Below are 12,605 nucleotides of genomic sequence, written 5' to 3' on the forward strand. Positions count from 1 at the left end.
GGCTTCTAGCTGTGTGTGGGACTTGTTCTATTAGTCCATCTATACTGACCTCCATCAGGTTGCATACTGAATATAATTTTTTTCTGCATCTAGCTCTGAAAAAATATTTGGCCTTCTAGCTGTGTGTGGGACTTGTTCTATTAGTCCACCTATACTGACCTCCATCAGGTTGCAAATTCAAAATAATTTTTTGTCTGCAACTAGCTCTGAAAAAATATTTGGCCTTCTAGCAGTGTGTGGGACTTTCTCTACTAGTCCATCTATACTGACCTCCATCAGGTTGCAAATTGAATATAATTTTTTTCTGCATCTAGCTCTGAAAAAATATTTGGGCTTCTAGCATTGTGTGGGACTTGTTCTATTAGTCCATCTATACTGACTTCCATCAGGTTGCAAACTGAATATAATTTTTTTCTGCATCTAGCTCTGAAAAAGTATTTGGCCTTCTAGCAGTGTGTGGGACTTTCTCTATTAGTCCATCTATACTGACCTCCATCACGTTGCAAATTCAAAATAATTTTTTGTCTGCATCTAGCTCTGAAAAAATATTTGGCCTTCTAGCAGTGTGTGGGACTTTCTGTATTAGTCCATCTATACTGACCTCCATCAGGTTGCAAATGAAAAATAATTTTTTGTCTGCATCTAGCTCTGAAAAAATATTTGGCCTTCTAGCAGTGTGTGGGACTTTCTCTATTAGTCCATCTATACTGACATCCATCAGGTTGCAAACTGAATATAATTTTTTTCTGCATCTAGCTCTGAAAAAATATTTGGCCTTCTAGCAGTGTGTGAGACTTGTTCTATTAGTCCATCTATACTGACCTCCATCAGGTTGCAAATTCAAAATAATTTTTTGTCTGCATCTAGCTCTGAAAAAATATTTGGCCTTCTAGCAGTGTGTGGGACTTTCTCTATTAGTCCATCTATACTGATCTCCATCAGGTTGCAAATTAAAAATAATTTTTATCTGCATCTACCTCTGAAAAAATATTTGGGCTTCTAGCTGTGTGTGGGACTTGTTCTATTAATCCATCTATACTGACCTCCATTAGGTTGCACACTGAATATAATTTTTTTCTGCATCTAGCTCTGAAAAAATATTTGGCCTTCTAGCAGTGTGTGGGACTTTCTCTATTAGTCCATCTATACTGACCTCCATCAGGTTGCAAATTAAATTTAATTTTTATCTGTATCTAGCTCTGAAAAAATATTTGGCCTTCTAGCAGTGTGTGGGACTTTCTCTATTAGTCCATCTATACTGACCTCCATCAGGTTGCAAATTAAAAATAATTTTTATCTGCATCTAGCTCTGAAAAAATATTTGGCCTTCTAGCAGTGTGTGGGACTTTCTCTATTAGTCCATCTATACTGACCTCCATCAGGTTGCAAATTAAAAATAATTTTTATCTGCATCTAGCTCTGAAAAAATATTTGGGCTTCTAGCAGTGTGTGGGACTTTCTCTATTAGTCCATCTATACTGACCTCCATCAGGTTGCAAATTAAAAATAATTTTTTGTCTGCATCTAGCTCTGAAAAAATATTTGGCCTTCTAGCAGTGTGTAGGTCTTTCTATATTAGTCCATCTATACTGACCTCCATCAGGTTGCAAACTGAATATATTTTTTTTCTGCATCTACCTCTGAAAAAATATTTGGGCTTCTAGCTGTGTGTGTGACTTGTTCTATTAGTCCATCTATACTGACCTCCATCAGGTTGCAAATTGAATATAATTTTTTTCTGCATCTAACCCAGCCAATAGTTTTGGCCTAATACCACAGCTCGGCCACTCAGCTCTGCTCGGTTCCCATCCATTGTTTTTTTGTGCAAACAACTCCAGAGTTGTGAATTAGTTAACCACCAAAATGAGTGGAAAAAGGCCTGCTGCTGGTGGAAAGGGGAATAGGCGTGTTGGGAAGGGGAAAAAAGGTTGTGTCCGTGGGGTAGGTGTTAAAGCAACAGTAACATCTGCAGAAGAAAGACCATCTTCCAGCCAAACTAAAATGTCTACTTCTTTTAGCGGATAATGTGATAAGATCCCTTTCTTTCGGCCACGCCAATCGCTACAAATTCCAGATGAGGCACAAAAACAGCAGGTGCTTCAACGGATATCAAGTGTTCCTTTAACTGGGCTCTCCTCCACATCAACTTCAACATCACAAATACTCCAGTCCTCAAAGGTGTCATCCCAATCGCACTTGCTTCCTCACAGCTCCCAAATCTCCAGCTGCCCGTCTGAGTATGAGGTAGAACAGATGGTTGAGTCTGCAGAGCTGTTTACTCATACTATAGCCTGGGAATCAAAGGTAGACTCCAGCGCTTCTGTGAATCCAGACGAGGAAATGATCTGCACTGATGCCCAGAATCTTTATGAGTCGGATCCAGGACCAGACGCAGAAGGTTCTGACCATAATGTAGACCCTCATTCCCAAACTGTAACTCCTGTTGGTGGAGACAATGAGGAAGACGATGATGAGACTCAAATACCTGATTGGAGCGACAACTTTAGTTTTTTGTCAGGGCAGGAACAGGTTGGCTCTGAGGACGACGGGTGTGATAACGCACAGGGTGATGATGATGAGGTTGGAGATCCCACTTACTGTCAACCCACAGTCAGCCAAGAGATGAGGTCAGCAGAGGAGGTGGAGGAGTATGCTAGTGACGACGAGGTCAGGTTGCGCCTTCCTGGACAGAAACAAAGTACTGGAAGCACGTCAACAACTGCATCCTCAAACACAACTCTGCCTCTCACCACAAGTCGTGGTGGCTCTTCAGGTCGCATGGGTGCTAAGCCTTGCATAGTCTGGGCATTTTTTCAGATCGAAAAAAGATGACCCAACTCGTGTTATCTGTAACATTTGTTAGCAAAAGCTAAGTAGAGGCCAAAAAATACATAGTTTGAGTACTTCATGCATGAACCGGCACATGGACATGAAGCATAAGTTGCAGTGGGAAGCTCAGTGTGCTACAATGCGGCCTAGCCGGCCGGGCCAACCACCGTCTGCCATATCTTGTGCATCCGCGGCCTCTTCATCCTCTGTGACTGGGGGGACAGCAGTCACAGCTGTTTTGGGGCGCAGACCTGCCACCTCTTTACCCGCAACAGCCAGCGTGATTGGCAGGTCATCATTTTCTTTGGAGGTGGTAACACCAGCTGGTGTTGAGCGCTGTCCGACATCGATAGCACCACCTTTGGATCAAGGCAACCTAACATGTCCGCCTGCATCTTCCTCACAGACCGGCAGTTTGCCGGGGACACCCTTATCAACCCCGTCTAAGCACAATAGCCAGCCCTCGGTCTCTCAGATGTGGACAAGTAAAAGACCATTTCCTCCTAGCCATGAGAAAGCTAAGAGGTTGAATTTCAACATCTGCAAGCTCTTGGCTACAGAAATGCTGCCTTTCCTCCTGGTGGACACAGAGGATTTTCGAGACCTTATGTCCGTCGCAGTGCCCCAGTACCAGATGCCCAGTCGGCACTACTTCTCAAAGAAAGGTGTGCCTGCGCTCCACCAGCATGTCGCACACAACATCACCGCTTCTTTGAGAAACTCTGTGTGTGACAGGGTGCATTTCACCACAGACACTTGGACGAGTAGGCATGGACAGGGGCGTTACATGTCGCTGACTGGGCACTGGGTAACTATGGTGACAGCAGGACAAGGGGCTGCTGTCCAAGTCTTGCCGTTCCGACGAGTTGCGCGTCAATCCTCTTTATCTCAAAGTTCCTCCACTGCTTCTGCCTCCTCAACCTCCTCTCGGTCCTCCACCTGCACCCAAAGCCTGTCTGGTCATGCCACAAGCTTTCTAACTGCGCAGAAGGGATCCTGCACACCTCTTTACTATGCTGGCAGTAGGGCTCAAAGTCATCAGGCGGTTTTTACTTTGAAATGTCTGGGAAATGTGAGTCACACAGCTGAGGAGTTGAGGTCAGCCCTGGAGAACCAATTTCATGAATGGTTGTCTCCACTGGACCTGAAACCAGGGAAGGCCGTGTGCGACAATGCTGCAAACCTGGGTGCGGCCCTTTGCCGGGGCAATGTCTCACTCGTGCCTTGTATGGCTCACGTGTTGAACCTGGTTGTCCAGCAAATTTTAGCCCACTATCCCGGACTAGATGGCCTTCTGCAGAGGGCACGGTCGCTGTGTGCTCACTTCCGCCGTTCGCATCCCGCAGCTCAGCGACTTACATCTCTACAGAAGTCGTTGGGCCTGCCACTTCACCGGCTAAAATGCGATGTGCCTACCCGGTGGAATTCAACTCTGCACATGTTGCAGCGACTGTGGCAGCACCGACAAGCTCTGGTGCAATACGTTCTGACGTATAGCCTGGGCAAACGAGGTCCAGAGGTGAGGTTAATCACGCTGGAGGACTGGTCTCAGATCAGGGACCTATGCACCCTTCTGCACAGTTTTGAAATGGCGACGAAGATGTTTAGTGCTGACGATGCCATTATCAGCATGACTATTCCGGTGATTTACATGCTGGAGCACATGTTAAACAGAATTCGGAGTCAGGTGGTGGCACAAGAGGAGGTGGAGGAAGTAGAGGAGGAGGAGTTGTATGCGGAAGGGCTAACATCTGCAAGGTCCAGATGGTCGGCAACACCAAAGCGGCAGGCATGTGAGGGTGGGGGAGATGGTTTTACCAGGGCTCATGGTAGCAGCCAAACTAGTGAGGAAGGTGCAGGAGCCCAGGAAGAAGTGGAGGACGAACAGATGGAAGACTCATCAGATGAGGGAGACCTTGATCACATTTCTGTTATGCGAGGTTAGGGGGAGAGGACAGAGGAAGGAAGCATGATTGTTACCTCGCCACCAACACAACAGGGACTTGGTGCTCCTGGATGCGCAACACACATGAGTGCCTTCTTGCTGCACTACCTGCAACATGACCCTCGAATTGTGAGAATTTGAAATAATCCTGACTACTGGGTTGCCACACTGTTAGATCCCCGGTACAAAAGTAAATTTGCAGAAATTATTCCTGCCATAGAAAGGGATGGACGCATGCAGGAGTATCAGCAGAGACTGTTGCAGAATCTTACATGTGCTTTTCCACAAAATACCAGTGGTGCACGTAGTGAATCTCACAGTTCCAACTTGCCAACCGTGGGACCGTCAAGTGTTCAGCACTCAAACCATAACAGAACCACAGTATCTGCTGGTAACATCAATTTTGCGCAATCATTTCACCACTTTTTTAGCCCATCCTTTGCAAGGCCACAGGAGACAAGAAATCTGACACATAGTCAACGCCTAGAGACGATGGTACAGGAGTATCTCCAAGTAAACATTGAAGCCATGACTGTGTCACTGGACCCTTGCTCTTTTTGGGCTTCCAATCTGGATAAATGGCCGGAGCTAGCCACTTACGCCTTGGAGATCTTGTCATGCCCCGCAGCCAGCGTTCTGTCTGAACGTGTGTTCAGCGCTGCTGGTGGTGTGCTGACTGATAAGCGCACGCGGCTCTCCACTGATAATGTAGACAGACTCACGTTCAAAAAGATGAACAAATCATGGATCCGAAACGACTTTTCTACCCCTGTTTCATCCTGGGGAGAGTAAAAGCTTGATGATTGGTTAACCCCTTAATTACCGGGGACGTATTAGTACGCATATTTGCGTACTGCCTGTTCAGTGGGGGCTGCTGCGCTGAGCCCTCACTGAACGGAGCACATGTCAGCTGATTCTTACAGCTGACATGTGCCCGCAACAGCCGCGGGTGGAATCGCGATCCACCCGCGGATGTTAACATGTTAAATGCCGCTGTCAATCTCTGACAGCAGCATTTAACGCGCGCTTCCGGGTAGCGCGTCATAAGCCCCGCCCACCGGCGACCCCATCACGTGATCGCGGGTCACCGATGGGTGGGCATGACAACCCAGGGTCTGCAGCAGACACCTGTGGTTGTCATGATCTTGTCGCTATGAGCGCCACCTAGTGGTCGGCACTCATAGCACAGGACCATTTCTGCTGCATGCAGGGGACCTGCTCGTCCCCTGTATGTAGCAGAGGCGATCGGACAGTTGCTGCTTCTAGTCTCCTATGGAGACTATTGAAGCATGCAAAAAGTAAAAAAAAAAAGTTTTTAAAAATATAAAGAAAAAAAAAAATATATAAAAGTTTAAATCACCCCCCTTTTCATAGAATGGTAGAGTTGGAGGGGACCTCCTGGGTCATCTGGTCCAACCCCCTGCTCAAAGCAGGATTCACTAAATCATCTCAGACAGATGTCTGTCCAGCCTCTGTTTGAAGACGTCCATTGAAGGGGAACTCACCACTAGAGATGAGCGTTGTTCTACTCGAACTGTTCGCCAATCTCAAATTCGAGCTGTTTTGGGCGGTGTTCGAGCCGGTCGGCGAACACGAACAATTTGAGAAAAACTCGGCTGTTCGAGGTTATGTTCGATAACTGTTCGTGCACCAAAATCATAACTGGATTTTTTCTCAGTAATGATGAAAATTAATGTTAATACGCAGTTTGAGTGTACAGCGGGGCGGGGGGAGGGGCAGGGGATGGATTTCTGCAGGAACAATGAAGATCTCCATTTTTTTTTCTCTTTCCCGCATTTGCAGTGGGGAGGTGCAATCTGTCAGCCTATCAGCAGCGCACACACGGAGCGAAGTGCTTTTTTTCACACAAGCAAGGGCATGTGTGATTGGCAGTGTATGTCACATGTCCTTGCCCTATAAGACCAAGCCATTTTCCCCGTCGCCACCATTTTCTCACTGCTGCAGCTGAGTGTTAGACGGCACCGCTGTTGCTGTGTGCACTATACCTTGTTAATTTCAAGCCAATTTTCGCACAAATATACAGATAGCTTGGGAGTAGGGAATAGTTGTGATTGCAGTCCTTTTAAGGACTAGGTTACAGCATTTCCTACGACTTTTATCAAGCAGGTCTGTGCTCTTAAATAGATAGATTGTGGGAGTAAAGACTAATTGTAATTGGAGTCCTTTTCAGGACTAGGTTACATCAGTTCCTATCAGTTTTTGCCAGGCAGGTCTGTGCCAGTGCTGTGCAAGTTTTTTTCACAGCATTTGGCTGAATCTAGCAAAGCTAATCCTTTTTGGCCTATTGCAGAGTGTGTTAGTCAGTAGAGTAGCCTATCTGTGTTGCAAGATATACCACCTGTGTATAGAATACCAATTTTTTTACTGCACCTAGTGAAGTAAAATCTTTTGGGCATAGCATCAGTCTATTAGTCCATCTATACTGACCTCCATCAGGTTGCAAATTAAAAATAATTTTTTTCTTCATTTAGCTCTGAAAAAATATTTGGGCTTCTAGCAGTGTGTGGGACTTGTTCTATTAGTCCTTCTATACTGACCTCCAGCAGGTTGCAAATTGAATATAATTTTTTTCTGCATCTAGCTCTGAAAAAATATTTGGGCTTCTAGCGGTGTGTGGGACTTGGTCTATTAGTCCATCTATACTGACCTCCATCAGGTTGCAAATTAAAAATAATTTTTTTCTGCATCTAGCTCTGAAAAAATATTTGGGCTTCTAGCAGTGTGTGGGACTTGGTCTATTAGTCCATCTATACTAACCTCCATCAGGTTGCAAATTAAAAATAATTTTTTTCTTCATTTATCTCTGAAAAAATATTTGGGCTTCTAGCAGCGTGTGGGACTTGTTCTATTAGTCCATCTATACTGACCTCCATCAGGTTGCAAATTAAAAATAATTTTTTCTGCATCTAGCTCTGAAAAAATATTTGGGCTTCTAGCAGTGTGTGGGACTTGGTCTATTAGTCCATCTATACTGACCTCCATCAGGTTGCAAATTAAAAATAATTTTTTTCTGCATCTAGCTCTGAAAAAATATTTGGGCTTCTAGCAGTGTGTGGGACTTGGTCTATTAGTCCATCTATACTGACCTCCATCAGGTTGCAAATTGAATAAAAAAATTTTCTGCATCTAGCTCTGAAAAAATATTTGGGCTTCTAGCGGTGTGTGGGACTTGGTCTATTAGTCCATCTATACTGACCTCCATCAGGCTGCAAATTAAAAATAATTTTTTTCTTCATTTAGCTCTGAAAAAATATTTGGGCTTCTAGCAGTGTGTGGGACTTGTTCTATTAGTCCTTCTATACTGACCTCCAGCAGGTTGCAAATTGAATATAATTTTTTTCTGCATCTAGCTCTGAAAAAATATTTGGGCTTCTAGCGGTGTGTGGGACTTGGTCTATTAGTCCATCTATACTGACCTCCATCAGGTTGCAAATTAAAAATAATTTTTTTCTGCATCTAGCTCTGAAAAAATATTTGGGCTTCTAGCAGTGTGTGGGACTTGGTCTATTAGTCAATCTATACTGACCTCCATCAGGTTGCAAATTAAAAATAATTTTTTTCTGCATCTAGCTCTGAAAAAATATTTGGGCTTCTAGCAGTGTGTGGGACTTGGTCTATTAGTCCATCTATACTGACCTCCATCAGGTTGCAAATTGAATAAAAAAATTTTCTGCATCTAGCTCTGAAAAAATATTTGGGCTTCTAGCGGTGTGTGGGACTTGGTCTATTAGTCCATCTATACTGACCTCCATCAGGTTGCAAATTAAAAATATTTTTTTTCTGCATCTAGCTCTGAAAAAATATTTGGGCTTCTAGCAGTGTGTGGGACTTGGTCTATTAGTCCATCTATACTGACCTCCATCAGGTTGCAAATTGAATAAAAAAATTTTCTGCATCTAGCTCTGAAAAAATATTTGGGCTTCTAGCGGTGTGTGGGACTTGGTCTATTAGTCCATCTATACTGACCTCCATCAGGTTGCAAATTAAAAATATTTTTTTTCTGCATCTAACCCAGCCAATAGTTTTGGCCTAATACCACAGTTTGGCCACTCAGCTCTGCTCGGTTACCATCCATTGTTTTTTTGTGCAAACAACTCCAGAGTTGTGAATTAGTTAACTACCAAAATGAGTGGAAAAAGGCCTGCTGCTGGTGGAAAGGGGAATAGGCGTGTTGGGAAGGGGAAAAAAGGTTGTGTCCGTGGGGTAGGTGCAGAAGAAAGTCCATCTTCCAGCCAAACTAAAATGTCTACTTCTTTTAGCGGACAATGTGATAAGATCCCTTTCTTGCGGCCACGCCAATCGCTACAAATTCCAGATGAGGCACAAAAACAGCAGGTGCTTCAACGGATATCAAGTGCTCCTTTAAGTGGGCTCTCCTCCACATCAACTTCAACATCACAAATACTCCAGTCCTCAAAGGTGTCACCCAAATCGCACTTGCTTCCTCACAGCTCCCAAATCTCCAGCTGCCCGTCTGAGTATGAGGTAGAACAGATGGTTGAGTCTGCAGAGCTGTTTACTCATACTATAGCCTGGGAATCAGAGGTCGACTCCAGCGCTTCTGTGAATCCAGACGAGGAAATGATCTGCACTGATGCCCAGAATCTTTATGAGTCGGATCCAGGACCAGACGCAGAAGGTTCTGACCATAATGTAGACCCTCATTCCCAAACTGTAACTCCTGTTGGTGGAGACAATGAGGAAGACGATGATAAGACTCAAATACCTGATTGGAGCGACAACTTTAGTTTTTTGTCAGGGCAGGAACAGGTTGTCTCTGAGGACGACGGGTGTGATAACGCACAGGGTGATGATGATGAGGTCGGAGATCCCACTTACTGTCAACCCACAGTCAGCCAAGAGATGAGGTCAGCAGAGGAGGTGGAGGAAGATGCTAGTGACGACGAGGTCAGGTTGCGCCTTCCTGGACAGAGACGTAGTACTGGAAGCACGTCAACAACTGCATCCTCAAACACAACTCTGCCTCTCACCACAAGTCGTGGTGGCTCTTCAGGTCGCATGGGTGCTAAGCCTTGCATAGCCTGGGCATTTTTTCAGATCGATAAAGATGACCCAACTCGTGTTATCTGTAACATTTGTCAGCAAAAGCTAAGTAGAGGCCAAAAAATACATAGTTTGAGTACTTCATGCATGAACCGGCACATGGACATGAAGCATAAGTTGCAGTGGGAAGCTCAGTGTGCTACAATGCGGCCTAGCCGGCCGGGCCAACCGCCGTCTGCCATATCTTGTGCATCCGCGGCCTCTTCATCCTCTGTGACTGGGGGGACAGCAGTCACACCTGTTTTGGGGCGCAGACCTGCCACCTCTTTACCCGCAACAGCCAGCGTGATTGGCAGGTCATCATTTTCTTTGGAGGTGGTAACACCAGCTTGTCTTGAGCGCTGTCCGACATCGATAGCACCACCTTTGGATCAAGGCAACCTAACATGTCCGCCTGCATCTTCCTCACAGACCGGCAGTTTGCCGGGGACACCCTTATCAACCCCGTCTAAGCACAATAGCCAGCCCTCGGTCCCTCAGATGTGGACAAGTAAAAGACCATTTCCTCCTAGCCATGAGAAAGCTAAGAGGTTGAATTTCACCATCTGCAAGCTCTTGGCTACAGAAATGCTGCCTTTCCGCCTGGTGGACACAGAGGATTTTCGAGACCTTATGTCCGTCGCAGTGCCCCAGTACCAGATGCCCAGTCGGCACTACTTCTCAAAGAAAGGTGTGCCTGCGCTCCACCAGCATGTCACACACAACATCACCGCTTCTTTGAGAAACTCTGTGTGTGACAGGGTGCATTTCACCACAGACACTTGGACGAGTAGGCATGGACAGGGGCGTTACATGTCGCTGACTGGGCACTGGGTAACTATGGTGACAGCAGGACAAGGGCCTGCTGTCCAAGTCTTGCCGTCCCCACGAGTTGTGCGTCAATCCTCTTTATGTCAAAGTTCCTCCACTGCTTCTGCCTCCTCAACCTCCTCTCGGTCTTCCACCTGCACCCAAAGCCTGTCTGGTCATGCCACAAGCTTTCTAACTGCGCAGAAGGGATCCTGCACACCTCCTTACTATGCTGGCAGTAGGGCTCAACGTCATCAGGCGGTTTTTACATTGAAATGTCTCGGAAATGTGAGTCACACAGCTGAGGAGTTGTGGTCAGCTCTGGAGAACCAATTTCATGAATGGTTGTCTCCACTGGACCTGAAACCAGGGAAGGCCGTGTGCGACAATGCTGCAAACCTGGGTGCGGCCCTTCGCCGGGGCAATGTCACACACGTGCCTTGTATGGCTCACGTGTTGAACCTGGTTGTCCAGCAATTTTTAGCCTACTATCCCAGACTAGATGGCCTTCTGCAGAGGGCACGGTCACTGTGTGCTCACTTCTGCCGTTCGCATCCCGCAGCTCAGCGACTTACATCTCTACAGAAGTCGTTGGGCCTGCCACTTCACCGGCTAAAATGCGATGTGCCTACCCGGTGGAATTCAACTCTGCACATGTTGCAGCGACTGTGGCAGCACCGACAAGCCCTGGTGCAATACGTTCTGATGTATAGCCTGGGCCAACGAGATTCAGAGGTGGGGCAAATCACGCTGGAGGAGTGGTCTCAGATCAGGAACCTATGCACCCTTCTGCACAGTTTTGAAATGGCGACGAAGATGTTTAGTGCTGACGATGCCATTATCAGCATGACTATTCCGGTGATTTACATGCTGGAGCACATGTTAAACAGAATTCGGAGTCAGGTGGTGGCACAAGAGGAGGTGGAGGAAGTAGAGGAGGAGGAGTTGTATGCGGAAGGGCTAACATCTGCAAGGTCCAGACGGTCGGCAGCACCAAGGCGGCAGGCATGTGAGGGTGGGGGAGATGATTTTACCAGGGCGCATGGTAGCAGCCAAACTAGTGAGGAAGGTGCAGGAGCCCAGGAAGAAGTGGAGGACGAACTGATGGAAGACTCATCAGATGACGGAGACCTTGATCACATTTCTGTTGTGTGAGGTTGGGGGGAGAGGACAGAGGAAGGAAGCATGATTGTTACCTCGCCACCAACACAACAGGGACTTGGTGCTCCTGGATGCGCAACACACATGAGTGCCTTCTTGCTGCACTACCTGCAACATGACCCTCGAATTGTGAGAATTAGAAATAATCCTGACTACTGGGTTGCCACTGTTATGTTCTGCTACAAAAGCTAAGGAAAGAGAGGAGATCTGTCCCTACTATGAGACTCAGCTGAATCCCTACGATGTAACAGGGAACCTGATCCTGCGATCAGACCTGCTAAAGTCCTAATCTAGTCTGTACGAAGACCTATAGATGTGGGGAGGGAATCCCTACAAGTACTAAGGACTGGGAGGAATATGGGACACCTCCTAACAGAAATAGTAGCAGACAGACGAACAAACAAAATAGATAGAACATAGAGGTCCGTAGACCAAGCAAACTAACAGAGTTAGATACAGAGCACAGGCTAGCTAGAAAGTAGATATACAATGAAGTCCAGCAAAGCCAGAAGGGCGGAGCAGGACTAAATAGGCCAACAAGGTCATGTGACCAGCAAAGGAAAAAAAAACCTAACAGCAAGGTTCTAACAGCCACACTGTTAGATCCCCGGTACAAAAGTAAATTTGCAGAAATTATTCCTGCCATAGAAAGGGATGCACGCATGCAGGAGTATCAGCAGAGACTGTTGCAGAATCTTACATGTGCTTTTCCACAAAATACCAGTGGTGCACGTAGTGAATCTCACAGTTCCAACTTGCCAACCGTGGGACCGTCAAGTGTTCAGCACTCAAACCG

Source organism: Phyllobates terribilis, unplaced genomic scaffold (genome assembly GCF_046119375.1).
Source record: "Phyllobates terribilis strain yellow unplaced genomic scaffold, ASM4611937v1 Scaffold_1__5_contigs__length_1240528914, whole genome shotgun sequence".
Classification (NCBI taxonomy): Eukaryota; Metazoa; Chordata; class Amphibia; order Anura; family Dendrobatidae; genus Phyllobates; species Phyllobates terribilis.